Source organism: Strix uralensis, chromosome 1, assembly GCF_047716275.1.
Source record: "Strix uralensis isolate ZFMK-TIS-50842 chromosome 1, bStrUra1, whole genome shotgun sequence".
Lineage (NCBI taxonomy): Eukaryota > Metazoa > Chordata > Aves > Strigiformes > Strigidae > Strix > Strix uralensis.
Window position 1 is genome coordinate 134,511,158 of NC_133972.1, and position 12,783 is coordinate 134,523,940.

The 12,783-nt window shown below is 43.2% G+C and overlaps 1 protein-coding gene across 3 annotated transcripts in view; it reads left to right on the forward strand.

Moving 5' to 3' along the window:
- The first annotated feature begins 7,386 nt into the window (after positions 1-7,386).
- The window catches only part of CLVS1 (clavesin 1), a 110,940-nt gene continuing 105,543 nt past the window's right edge, over positions 7,387-12,783 (forward strand). Inside the window, exons 1-2 of one of the 3 annotated variants that reach the window (XM_074881968.1) lie at positions 7,387-7,819; positions 10,579-10,641. The gene's annotated coding sequence lies outside the window, so the exon portion shown is untranslated. Of the gene's footprint in view, positions 7,820-10,578; positions 10,642-11,365; positions 11,475-12,783 lie in introns of those variants that run through there. The other 2 variants (XM_074881977.1, XM_074881987.1) reach the window with 2 other exon arrangements.

The following is a 12,783-nucleotide window of genomic DNA, read 5'->3' on the forward strand; positions in this document are numbered from 1 at the left end:
CTTCCTTCTGATTGTGCTACAGGCAAGTTACTGGCTGGCAATTTATAACTCTTTGCTAGCGAAGCCCTCTATCTAAAGTCCCTCAGCACTTCTTTTTGAAGACATTTAATTTCTTCTTATATTTTAATGTTTTCAGCTCTCACAGTCGTATGTGATTATGGAGATTAATTTGGAATTCAAGAGGGATTTTTTGAGTCCTACATGTCCTGCTGTTTTCCCCTGGGTTTTTACATTTGTCTATAGCTTTTCAGAGATGCTGAGAAACACATGGTTTCCAGCAACATCTAGGACAAGTAGATACTTACCGTCTTTTCACATTACACTTCAGTTCTGTAGGAAAAAAATACAAGCGAGAGGAGTCTGCAACTCTGTCGCACACAAGTGCCCATGCTGAGCCACTCCATCATCTGGTTATTCACCCATGCAGACTACTTGACACCTCCTGAAGGGTGCTGCAGGCCTGTGACACTTAACTTTCAACAGCAGGACTTGGCCAGCCTCTGTTCTGCAATGAGATGTCTGATATATGGAGACGCAATTCAATTTAATGACAGTTTCTAGACTTTTGTCCAATGCAGACATAGTATGCACCACATCGTAAGAAAAGTGACAGACAAATAGTCTAACCTAAGCATTAGTGTGAAGCAAACTGCACATGTTCATGGTATTGATGGTAAGTCCTGTATCACGAAGAGCCAGACACAGTCATCTCCAGAAATCACAGCCCAAAGTTAAATCTTGGCCTTTTACTGAAGGGGAAGCAAGGCCTATTGTGCCCAGCTAGTTAGGCAATAACCGAGCTTGAACACCTGTTTAAAGAGTGCCTGGGACTTTATGACTTTCCAGAGATGATCTGGCAGCCGTGACAGACTCCAACAATACTTGACAGAGAAGGCTTGCTGCCAGAATCAGGTCTCCTTTCTAGCACTTTTGCAAACAGTTACTGAAACCACATTTCATGTGTACACATAGGAAAAAGTAGGTATTTGCAGTAGTGTATGTGAGACATGGAAGAGTGACAAGGGAATACATTTTCTCTCTCTTTTATACACACACACACACACCCCCACACACACCCCCCCAAAGCATTAAAATCTGAGTCGTAGGGGGGGAGATTTCTCAGGATGTGTGAAGTGACAGTCCTTGGCACCTCTCCAGCCAGCCCTCCTGCAGGTCCCTGCTGCATGAGAACAGGCTGATTAACAGTTTTCCGTACCCTGAAGCTAGGGGCACTTAAGGGAAGGGGTTGTTCCTTTTATCCTGCAGCTGCAGAGAGGGTATCGCCTCAGACAAGGTAATGAGAATTTTCCAATAGTCTCACCTTCCCAACTGTTTTTCTCACTCTTCCTCTGTCCCTCCTCCCTCCCTCTTCAATGTACTCGCTCATTAATGGTTACAAAAAACCCTAGCTGGTACACACAGAAGTGCAAAGCTGCGGCTGAACAGGCTCCGTTTGCCTCGGGATCGGTTGCTGCATCTGCTTGTGAGTCTGCCAGTCAGGACTGCGGATGATTTAAGAGTCTTTCTTATTGGCAATTTAGTTAAACCTGCTGTGCACAGCTAGGTCTTGGGAGAAGGAAGATGAATGCACATTTTAATGACTGAATCAGCATATATTGGGAATCAGGATGGCAGCAGTCTAACCTCCCTTGGGGCTCACCAGCTATGACAAGCAAAAAGCCTCCTGCCTGTTAAAAAGTACATGATTGCTGTATGCCCCTCTGCTTGATATATATTCTGGATGGATTGTGCTTGGGCTCCCCGATGACATTAAAGCATACCCAATGTTTACAAGATGATGTTGTTGCTGTTTAGACCGTGATTCCAGTGCTGCATCCCAGGAGGGATAAAACCGTACTGTGGAGTGGCTTTGGCAGATTGTTGCATCCTTTACATTCCTATATGAAGTGGTAATGTAAAACATCAGACCGCTGACAGGTGTAATAGTTGTTTTATATACACACACTTACCCCCGTGCCGGCTAGTGTGAATTAGCACACCTCCACCACAGTCAGTGGAGTTATGTTGATTTATATCTGCTGAGGATTGCAGCCATAGTGCTTGCCTCTATTTTTGTACATGTATGCATATACATTCATATACTTCAGTGTTCAACAGACTTCAGCTATCCAGAATAAGATTGTCCTCCATCTGTTCTTATTTCCAACAAAAATCTCTGCAGTTATTCAGTCACAAATGTGAAATTATTCTATATCCTCAGTGACGTTGAGATAATTGAATTTATATAGCACATATGCTTGTTTACACATGCAAGAGCTCACAGTCATTATTGCTGTTGCTGATTTATGTCACTGCCATCCAAAGCTGCATGCATTTATGTACATCATTCATTTGAAAATATTTCAGAAATAAATCATCACATAACAAACTAGGCAATCATATGAGTATCCTATTATTCCCCTCATCTCTAACTATTCCAGTCAAACTACCCACCATCAAATCCTTTTTTGTCACTTCAGAAGTTATATTCTTGCACTTTAAGCTAACAGTTAAAGCTATTTTGGACCAATGCATAGGAGCAAGTTGCAAGTTGAGGAAAATATACAACAGTCTTCGGGAAATTAAGGAACCCTGAAGTTAACACACTGGAGAATTAACATTAAACAGCATACATGTTTTAAGCTTTTAACAAATCATACCTGAAATCTGTATATTAGAATTCAGACTAAAGTGTTTCTTATGTGCAAACTGCTCCTAATGTAGCAAGGCACCAGGAAACAGCCAGGTTTTTCCCAAGAGGATTTTTCTGAATTAATCCTGTAACAGGCATCCTAAACTTTCTTGCTGGACTCATTTACTTTCTGGACCACTTGCCTGACTGGGAGCTTTTTTTTGTCACGCCTGACTACCTTAGGTTGTCTTGCTTCTGCATCAGGAAGAACATTAGCTCTTTCTTAGGCAATAAGGCTGTTTTGCCATGCTGTTCTTTAAAGGTTATATCATTTAGGTACTAGCTATGCAAAATATGACATCTCATAATTTATATCCCTCTGCAAAAGGACACTTAATGGTTTAGCAAGACAGTGCTGTTATTGTTTAGACAGAGTAGCACTGACTTTGTGAGTAATTGAATTCAATAGGAGCAGGTCCCCAGGTGATTTAAATCACAGGTATCTCACTAAAGTCAGCACAGTCAATTGTTGCCAAGTTAAACTGATTAAAGACATGAGGCCAAATTTGCCCCTCACTTATACAGCACATCTGGACTTAAAGTCAGCGTTTCCAACACGCAAATGATCAGGCCATCAGAGGGATACTGGTAGTTTTTGAATATTGATTGATCTTTGGTACTAACCTACTCAGCATGGATCTACACCAGGAATTCCACAATCCCAAAATAAGCCAGCTATGGGATTTAGATGGGTTCAGAGTTAGGCAAGAGTTGAGGGGGGAAATTCTGGATTGCAATTCTGAGAGCTCAACTATGCCTGACTTCTACTGGTGGCCTCCAGCTCTGTGCTGGATCTCCTCACCAACTCACAGAATTCCCATGGAGTTGAGACCATTTCAGTTTCACCCATCTACATGGTCAAGGCCAAAACTTTGTTCGTGTTCCAGTTATACACTATTCTGAGAGTGGCAGGAGTGGCAATTGCATGTGAACTCAGCAAAAGAGTGAATTCTCTCCATCAAGAGTAAAAATGGCAAAAACTGGACCCTTCTTGTTAAATAAATCATATGAACAATCCATTTGCATATGTTTTGCATTCTTGGGTATAAATTTTTAAATATTTTAAAGGTTCAGGAAACCTGAGAGGATTTATAACGTGAATCCCTCTGAACTGTGATCTAAGAGTTACCTCTCCCTTAAGAATAATGATTTATTGGGTCTAAGCAGTTTAAGCATTATTATTTTTTAATCTACTGGGGCTTGCAATGCAGCTACTTTCAAAGGAAATAAAACCAGATGGTAATTGTAGATTAGGGAAAAAGAATGAGCACCCAATTAATTATTAAAATTGACTGTTAATTTTAGAAACTTGCAGCAAACTGTTCATAAAAGAAAATTTAAAAATACAGAGGCATCCTATATTATTTCTCAAATTCTCTATTCACAAGCTGTAAAGAACATTTTAAATATTGGAGAAATCACATTGAAAAAGTAAATTACATTAGATATATACTGAATTATATTAAAGATCCATTCCCTTCCTTATATATGCACACCATTCACAAACACTAACCCTATAAGATGCTGAATATCAGTATGTTTTTGTGTGATGGAGATATATATCTGTTTCAGACTGAAAACAGAGTGAGAGCAGGTTTCTGCTTCTTTAGATTTTTTTTAGGGTTAAAATTCCTTACCGTCATGAATTAAAATATTTCTGTGGGTTTGGGCTTTGTATGAATGAGAAAGTAATATCAGAGGTGCAAAAATGTGCAGACTAGCTCCTAGATTCATGGCACAGCTTCTTGCTGTCACTGGGTGAAGACAAAAATGTTTTGTTGCAAAAAGAGTAGATTCAGCAGAAAAAAATTATCATACTTAGACCATGGAGCAACTGGCCACTCTGCACTTTCATGTCTTCCTTTATAGTTCATGTACATGGATCCTTTCTACTGGTGGTGAAAATATGCATTCTCTTTCCAAGTCTGTTATTTCACTGCTCTTCATTAAAACAGAGAATCAATATGTGTGATGACAGGGAAGTCCAGGTTACATTAAGTTCAATATCAAAATTCTGTTTTACTTTCAGAGAAGGCTGCATAAAATATCCTCCCCCTCCCAAATTGATCTGTTCCCTCCACGTGTTCAGTCAGTTCTAATGCCTTCAGTGACAAACTGTGATTACAGGCACATTTTTCTCCCCTTAGCTCTGCATACTCAACACTGCAAATGAGCAAGGGATGCAGCTCCAGCCTGTGAACATCAACAAGGGAGTTCCTAATATCCCAGAATACCTTTATGAAACTGAAGGTTTTATGCCTTCAACGTTGCCGTTTCTGAGGTCATAACTGAAGTTGAAGTGTAATGACTGGGACAATGCAAAGAATGAGAAGACCTGAAGCATGCTCTCAGAGTACAGAGTGGCCTTTGCAGAAAGAAAGTGATGAAGAAGTGATGAACTGGTGATGAGAAAGAAACCTGAAAATAATTGCAGTGAGATCAATATAAGGCCCTGCTGTAATATTTTTAGAGACTTGCTTCTACCATAACATTGCACTACATGTCAATCATCCAGTGGATCGGCAGACACTGGTCACCTAACAGCAACACTAAGGGGGAAAAAAACAGCCTCAATTAACAAACCAAATAAAATTATTAAATCCCTAAATATTAAGCATACTTCAAATTTGGCAACTCATTTGACTGCCTAAGGCAGTTGGTTTATAGAGTCATGTTCATTCCACTTAATATTATTAACAATTCCCAGGGAAGTACTGCATAGTTACAGTAGTTCGTACATTAATCTTTATCATATGCGCCAGAGTGCAAGTTTGCAACAGGATTATGAAAACAGAGTTCTTATTGTTTTATTTCCAAACTGATCTTTATGCAGAAAATAATGATCTAATGAGACTACTTACTAACTGACTACTAACTTCCCTGGAGCTAGAAATGCTCTCCCATCAAGTGCTGGGACAAATGCTCTTGTGAGAATTTTGAACTTTCTGCCTTTGAGCTGTTGCTTCATCTCTTCCAGTCAATGTGACTGGGTCACAGGATGCAAATACCTCATATTCCAGTTTTGAACATGCTGCGGGTTAACTTAATGGTCGTGCATGGGAATCATTCTGAAAGCACAAGCCATCTTCCCCACAGATTCCTTTTGCCTTTGCTCATGAATATTGTGGGGTTTCCTCTAAAAAGCAAGTAATTCTGTCTGGATGTTCACTCTTTCAAATAGAACAAAACCACTGGCTCTTCCCCTATCAAAGGAAAGCAAAGCTGAAAGTGCTCCTGTTGTGTTCATATTCTCAAAGTCTACTTTGTATATAAGAATATAAGAGCAGCCAGTACTGGGTCAGATCAAAGGTCCGTGTAGCCCAGTGTCTATCTCCAGCAGTGATCAGCAGTGGATGGCTAAGGCAAAGAATAAGAGCAGGGCAAGAACACAATCATTCTTTCCCAAATATTACCCGAGCCTTCAGCAATTTGTGGAACAGGGACTTCCTGAGCCAGAGGTCATGACTTCATGTTTAAAAGCCCTTAGTTAATTTTTCTTCCATGGATACATCCAACAGTTTTCTGAAGTCTGAATTCCTGTGGAAATGAATTCTACAGCTTCACTAAATATTTTGTGAAGAAGTATGTCCTTTGGTTTGATTCAAAGCTAGCCCCTAGAGGGTTTCATTTCTCCTACTCCTTGAACTGGAAATTATATTGAGATATTGTTCCAGTTTATCTTCCTCATGCTGCTCATTATTATGAAATATTAGAAATGATGAAAAAACCACACAACTATTTTATCTACACTTACTCATCTTTTTTTTTTTTTTTTTTCCATGCTGAAAAATCTTACTCTGCTTAGCCATTTCTTATGTAGAAGTTGTTCCTTATATTTATCATTTATCACCCAGTTCTTCACTATACAATATCCTTCAGTAATTAATACAGTCCAAAGCAAAGAGACCAAGACAGTCAGCCAACTTTAATCCACCACTTCCCAGGAATTATACTCCACAATGTACAGGGGTAGCAGAAGAAATGCACCGGTACATTTAGTTGGGCTTACTGATAAGAGCAGCTGAGTGTGAATTTCGTTGTCAAGGCCATTAGGTCACCCAAAGTCTCCCAAGTACAATTTAGCACAGGTCTTATGAAGCTCATAAAGAAAGTGATTTTCAGGACCTAATTTAATGAGAGACATTCCCCTCTCCTGTCCTTTCTACAACACTAGCAAAAGCTAGTGTTATATATTCTTATAACAAAAGAGAGGTGATAGTTTGTGAAGTAGGCAGATGATCTGTGGAGCTCCTTGCCAAAGGACATTATGGGAGGATGATCTAGAAATGGATAGTGTTCTAGGAGACACTGCGAAAGTTCAAGGAGGACAAATTCATCCTAAAAACACAGGCACCACATTGCTGGGGAAATCCCTCAACTTAAAATGCTTGGGAGAGGGCCCATGAGAGTTCAGGTGTGAAGCTTGTCCTGTTCTTATATTATTCCCTAGACATTCCCTGTGGCTGCTGGTGGTGACAGCGCCTGGAGCTGGATGTACCTGTAGTCTGACCCAGACGAACTTCTTTTACAAACCCATGCTGCCACGTTCATTAAGGCAGCCCATCTATAATACATGGCCCATTAAGGTTACCCTTTCTGTGGCTGCTGTAATGCCGCAGGAGGTTGTGTTCTCCCCGAGTTTCGCTGGGAAAGGGGTGATGTGAGAAAAAAGGCCGTGAAGACCATGGCACCAGGTGAAAGCCCGCGCTGCTAAACTCGCCGTGACCGGCTGTGCTGCTGCTTTCCCGGCTGTCAGCAGCCCGCATCTCCTTTGTCACCACTCCCTACCGAGCCCGCAGCCCGGGAGCGCCGGGAGACAGTCGGGAGACAGCCGGGCGGGCGGCAGGAGGGCTTAGGACCCAGGGGGACGGCAGCCGCCGAGTGGAAGGACCCAGGCTTTGGTGCACACGCCTCCTACCAAAAAAAAAAAAAAAAAAAAAAATCCTAGCCCCGTGGAGCTGGCGCTCGCTCATTCACAGTTTTCTAGAGAGATCTGAGCCTGAACCTGGGAGCCGGGAGATCTTTCTCACCCACCCAGCTCAACAGCAAGGACACCTACAGGGGGGGGAAAATATCATCCCCCGCAGCCCCCCGCCGCCCCCCGGCAGGCTGCCTGGCGCTGTGCAGGTATTTGGATTTGTCTTTTCTCGGGTTGCAGCAGGGCGGCTGTCGGCGCTCCCCGTCCCTCCCCTGCGCCGCCGGGCCCGGGCTGCGGCGTTTCAGCACCGCCGGGCGGACAGCTCCGGCCGCAGCCACGCCGCGCTGCGGGCAGGGGCCGCTCCCTGCCTGCTCCCTGCCTGCTGCCTGCCCTGCCTGCCCCGCTCCCTGCCTGCTGCCTGCCCTGCCTGCTCTGCTCCCTGCCTGCTGCCTGCCCTGTCTGCCCTGCTCCCTGCCTTTCCTGCCTCCTGCCTGCCCAACTCCCTGCCTGCACTGCCTTCTGCCTGCCCTGCCTCCTGCTCCCTGCCTCTCCTGCCTGTCCTGCTTCTGTTTCCCTGCCTCCTGCTTTCCCTGCCTGCCTCCTTCCCCTGCTCACTGCCTCCCCTGTCTCCATATCCCCTGTCTCCACTCCTTGCTGCCCCTGCCTGCCCTGCTCCCCGCCTCCTCTGCCTCTTACCTGGCCTGCTCCCTCCCTGCCTCCTTAACCTGGTCCCTGACTCCCCTGGCTGCCTCTCCTGTCTGTCCTACCTCAGTACTCTCTGCCTCCCTACCTCCTTCCCCTGCTCCCTGTCTGTCCTGCCTCCCTTCCTTGCCCTGATCTCTTATCTGCCTGTTCTACTTCCCCTGCCTGCCCTGCTTCCCTTACCTCCCCTTCCTCTTCTGCTTCCCCTGCCTCCCCTGCCTCTCCTCCCTGCCCTGATTCCTGCTTCCTGCCTCCTATCTACCCTGCCTCTTCTGCCTCCAGTTCTCCTTGCCCTGCTTCTCTGCTTCCTGCCTTCCTGTTTTCTGCCTTCCCTGTCTACTGTACTCCCTGCCCTGCTCCCTTGTCTCCTTTCTCCCCTGACCCTGTTTCCCCCCATTCCTCACTTTCCTGCCCCTTCTTCCCCCTTCTGTTTTCCTTCTTCCTTACCACCCTCAATCCTTCCTGAAAGAGGGCATGGGGGCTGGAAATCAGCTCAGAAGCCCAGGAGCTGGGCAAGCAGGGGAAAGAGCACAAGTTGGAAAGGAAAGTCCAGATCCAATTTGAGAGCAGGGGAGAGGTGACAGGGATAGAGGGGAAAGGCTCAAAACTGAGAGTTAAGGGAAGAAGTAAGGACTCCAGCCAAGTGCCAACAGATAGGAGCTTGCCAAACAGCAGCAGATACCTGTTTGCTCCTCAGCAACTTGATGCCTGTTTTGACCAGGTTCACTCAACTCAAAGGAGGATGAGGGATTAAGAGGAGTGGGGAATGTGCCGGATCAGTCAAATGTTCTGCTTTCCCAATGGCAAACAGTGATGAATAATGGGTGCAGGGAAGAAGTGGGGTGAATTACTCCTGCCCTGTGGATCCTTTGCTGCAGGAAGTCAAGAATTAAGTTTTCTCTGCAAGCAGTGAGGGTGTTCAGAGAGGGTTTCACACAGAAAATAAACACAAAGCAAATAAAGTCTGGAGAAACCCCATGTGTGTTACTGGCCTGACTTTAATTCTATTTGCAGTGTTTTAATCCTGGGAGGGTGGGAAGGTCATAGGAAAAAGGGAGATTTCCCTTTTCAAAATGCTGATTCCTCAATCTAAACAAGCTCCAGGAATAATGAAGTTAAGGAGCAGATGGCTACTCATTGTCCATCACTAAACAGTAACTGGATCATATTTGGAAGGAAAAATTAAATTACAGAAAGGCTGCTTTCATGTGCTTTCTGAGTAATCAGATGATAACATGGATTTTCTCCAATACTAAAAGTTAATGCGGTGCGAACATCTAAATGACATATTATGTAACGGCATTATGCCATGCACTGCATAGCAAAGGTAAGGGTTTACTTTTTCATGTAATGATAAGTCAGATAACCTTATAGATCTTTCCCTGGTTTGCAGTCTGTATCCCAGCTTGAAGTTTACAGGGGCAGCTTGTGTTGTCAGCATAATCACGTCTGATATGTATCTGTTATAAAATGCTGCTGATTATTTTAAGAATTCTGTTGACTCATCCAGCTCTGAAAACTACTGAGTATTTTCTAAAAATTAGACTCTTGTAAGGCAGATGGAAAACAATGAAAGATATTGCAACCATTTCCAAAAACCTTCTTACTTTTTTATATCATTATTTATAAGTTAAAATCTGGTGCAGAGACCAGATACTCTTATACTCAGTATCATTGAGTGCTGCTGAATAGTAGTGTTAAGTGGTGTGACTGAGTTTAGCCCTGGAGGAACTGCAGAATCCACCCCATAGCACTGGGTCATAATTCCTTAAACTCTATGTGCTTTGAACACAGAGACTGTTTCATTGAAACATGTAACAGCAGCCTCCTCATCTTCCAAAAGAGGACCATGTCAGTTAAAATACAAATGATCAGCCTCATAAAAGGATAGAGAATATTTCCTTCAATCTAAGACTGTAAACTAATGTAACTGTTAATTTAAGTGTACAGTTACTGAAGCAATTGTGCTCTTGTTTGGCAAAAAAGTATTATTTTCTCTCACAGACCATTGCTGTGGTGTCTGGCACATATACAAACAAAATATGACAATTGGGTCCTACTAGTGAAAAAACAAAAAAGATGCAACATCAGTCTTTTATGGAGTGAGAAGTTCAATGAACAAAAGTTCACCTAGTTTTTTGCAGATGAGTTGTTAGTCCTTTCCCTCTTGATACTAGAGCTGCTCTGAGGGTTTAGTTTGAGAATTTCCAAACAGTTTGGGGGTTTTGTGCTTGTTGTTTTTTTTTTTTTTTTTTTTCTTCAATAGGATTTATAGAAATAAACTCCTTAAGTCTGATATGTTCCTTCACTGAGAAAACAAACCCACAAGGTAATATCAAATTATAATAAACTTCATTTCTACAGTTTTGGGAGAAGTGTCTGTGTGCAGATCTTTGTGTCTGTGCTCAGACTTCAATAGGAGAGAAAAAACGAGGAGAATTTATTGAATTTCTGAATGCAGAAATCCCTTCCTCTTTCCTTTATCACCTTCCTCTGCTCTTTCTTCCCTTCTTTCCTTCCTTCCTTCCTTGCCACCCTTTCTCCCTCCTGACTTCCTGCCTTCCTTCCCGCCCCTGCCGTTCCCTTCTTCCCCCACTGCCACCCCACAGGATTATGGATACCTTTTTCTGGTATCATGTATAAAACAGAACTAAGTCAGCCACTAATAGGGCAATAATGCATCACCATTGCATTTCCTTTTTTTAAAAAAGAACTTAATTTTTAAAATGTGGAGCAAAAGAACTGTAAAATTAGATGCATTTCATGTTACTAAAGATGTAGGACTAAATATCTTGATAATATGCTCTGTTCCTTCTTTTGCATATCTTTGTGCGGATGTTTTAACACAACTTCTGCAGTGCATTTAGGGATTTTCAGGCACCAATATTATGATCCCATGCTTTCAGATTTCTGCACATAGATTAATTATCAAACTTGTGGATCAGAATTCATGTTTTGTATACTGCTGATAATTTCATCTGCAAGAAGTTTCTATAATATTGGAAAAGTGTCCTCTTTGTCCAATACTGTACAGGATGCTTTTTGCGTGTTGACAGTTGGAGTAGTTCATGACTGACATGGAAGTCTCTCGGAGCCTGCTGCTTCTTTGACATGCCACAGGACATGCCTCACGTTCCCATAGGGATTTGCAGTTCATCTGTGGTTGGTGAATACTTAAAACTTTACAACTATGATTTGAAGAAAGATTGAAGCAATCTCATTAAGTTCACGGGTGTTTTGTTTAACTTTTTTATTTGCAAGTTGTTTAAGTTATCCTCCTTGGCATGTGGTCCCATTCCTTAATATTCAGGTAGGCAATAAGTTTTGTACATTTCAGGTCAAAAGATAATGAGGCAATTTTTTAATTTTATGTCTATTCGACAATCTTGTCAGTCTCTCCTCATACCTGTCAGCTTGTAGCAACAGCAGGACAACTGCAGGTCGGTGTTGAGAACGTGCCTGCCCTACATACTGTGCAGAGAGCTGCAAAGATCAGTTGAGTTGCTGCCGTGTTTTGTGCTGTGCCATGGCTAAATTGACACTGCTGGACAGCTAGATGTGGCCCGAGGGCAACCTGTAACTGACTCAAGCTAACAAGAAGATTGTAATAGGAGGGGAGTAGGAACGTGTGATGTATTGTTTTTACTGAACTGAAACAAATGTTAGGTTTTGTACATGAGCAAGGAGATTGCATCCTGGGAAACTGTGAGAAACCATCAAATTCCCCACATGGCTGTTACAGTCACAAACATTCACTATTTTCCTATTGAAGAGAAGGAACAATTCCCTAGTGAAAGTTTACAGGATCATGAGGACTTGAAGGAGAAAGGCTTGTGATATTTAAGTCGTTTAGGTTCACTGGGAGAACCCAGTCCCTTAGGGAAGGGCTGCAGGGAAGCAGGAGTTGTTCATAGTAGTCAAGACTGGTGAGGCCACACCTGGAGTACTGTACCCATTTCTGGGCTCCGCAGTACAAGAGAGACATTGACTTATGGAGAAAGTCCAGTGAAGGATCACAAGGATGATTGAAGGACTGGAGCACCTCTCACATGAGGAAAGACTGAGGGAGCTGGGACTGTTCAGCCTGGAGAAGAGCAGGCTCAGGGGGATCTCATCAGTGTGTACAAATAACTGAAGGGAGGATGCAGAGGACAGAGCCAGGCTCTCTTCTGTGGTGCTCGGTGACAGGACCAGAGGCAATGGGCACAGGCTGAAACATGGGAGGTTCCCTCTGAACATCGGGAAACACTTTTTACTGTGAGAGTGACCAAGCACTGGCACAGGTTTCCTGGAGAGGCTGTAGAGTGTCCCTCCTTGGGACACAGTCCTGGGAAACCAGTATGAGGTTGGACTAGATACTCTTTAGAAGTCCTTTCCAATCTCAGCCATTCTGTGATTCTATAATAATCTGAGCAGCAGTCAGGCTATTGGACTTGGTATATGAGATAGACCTGTTGGGAACCCCCACAGG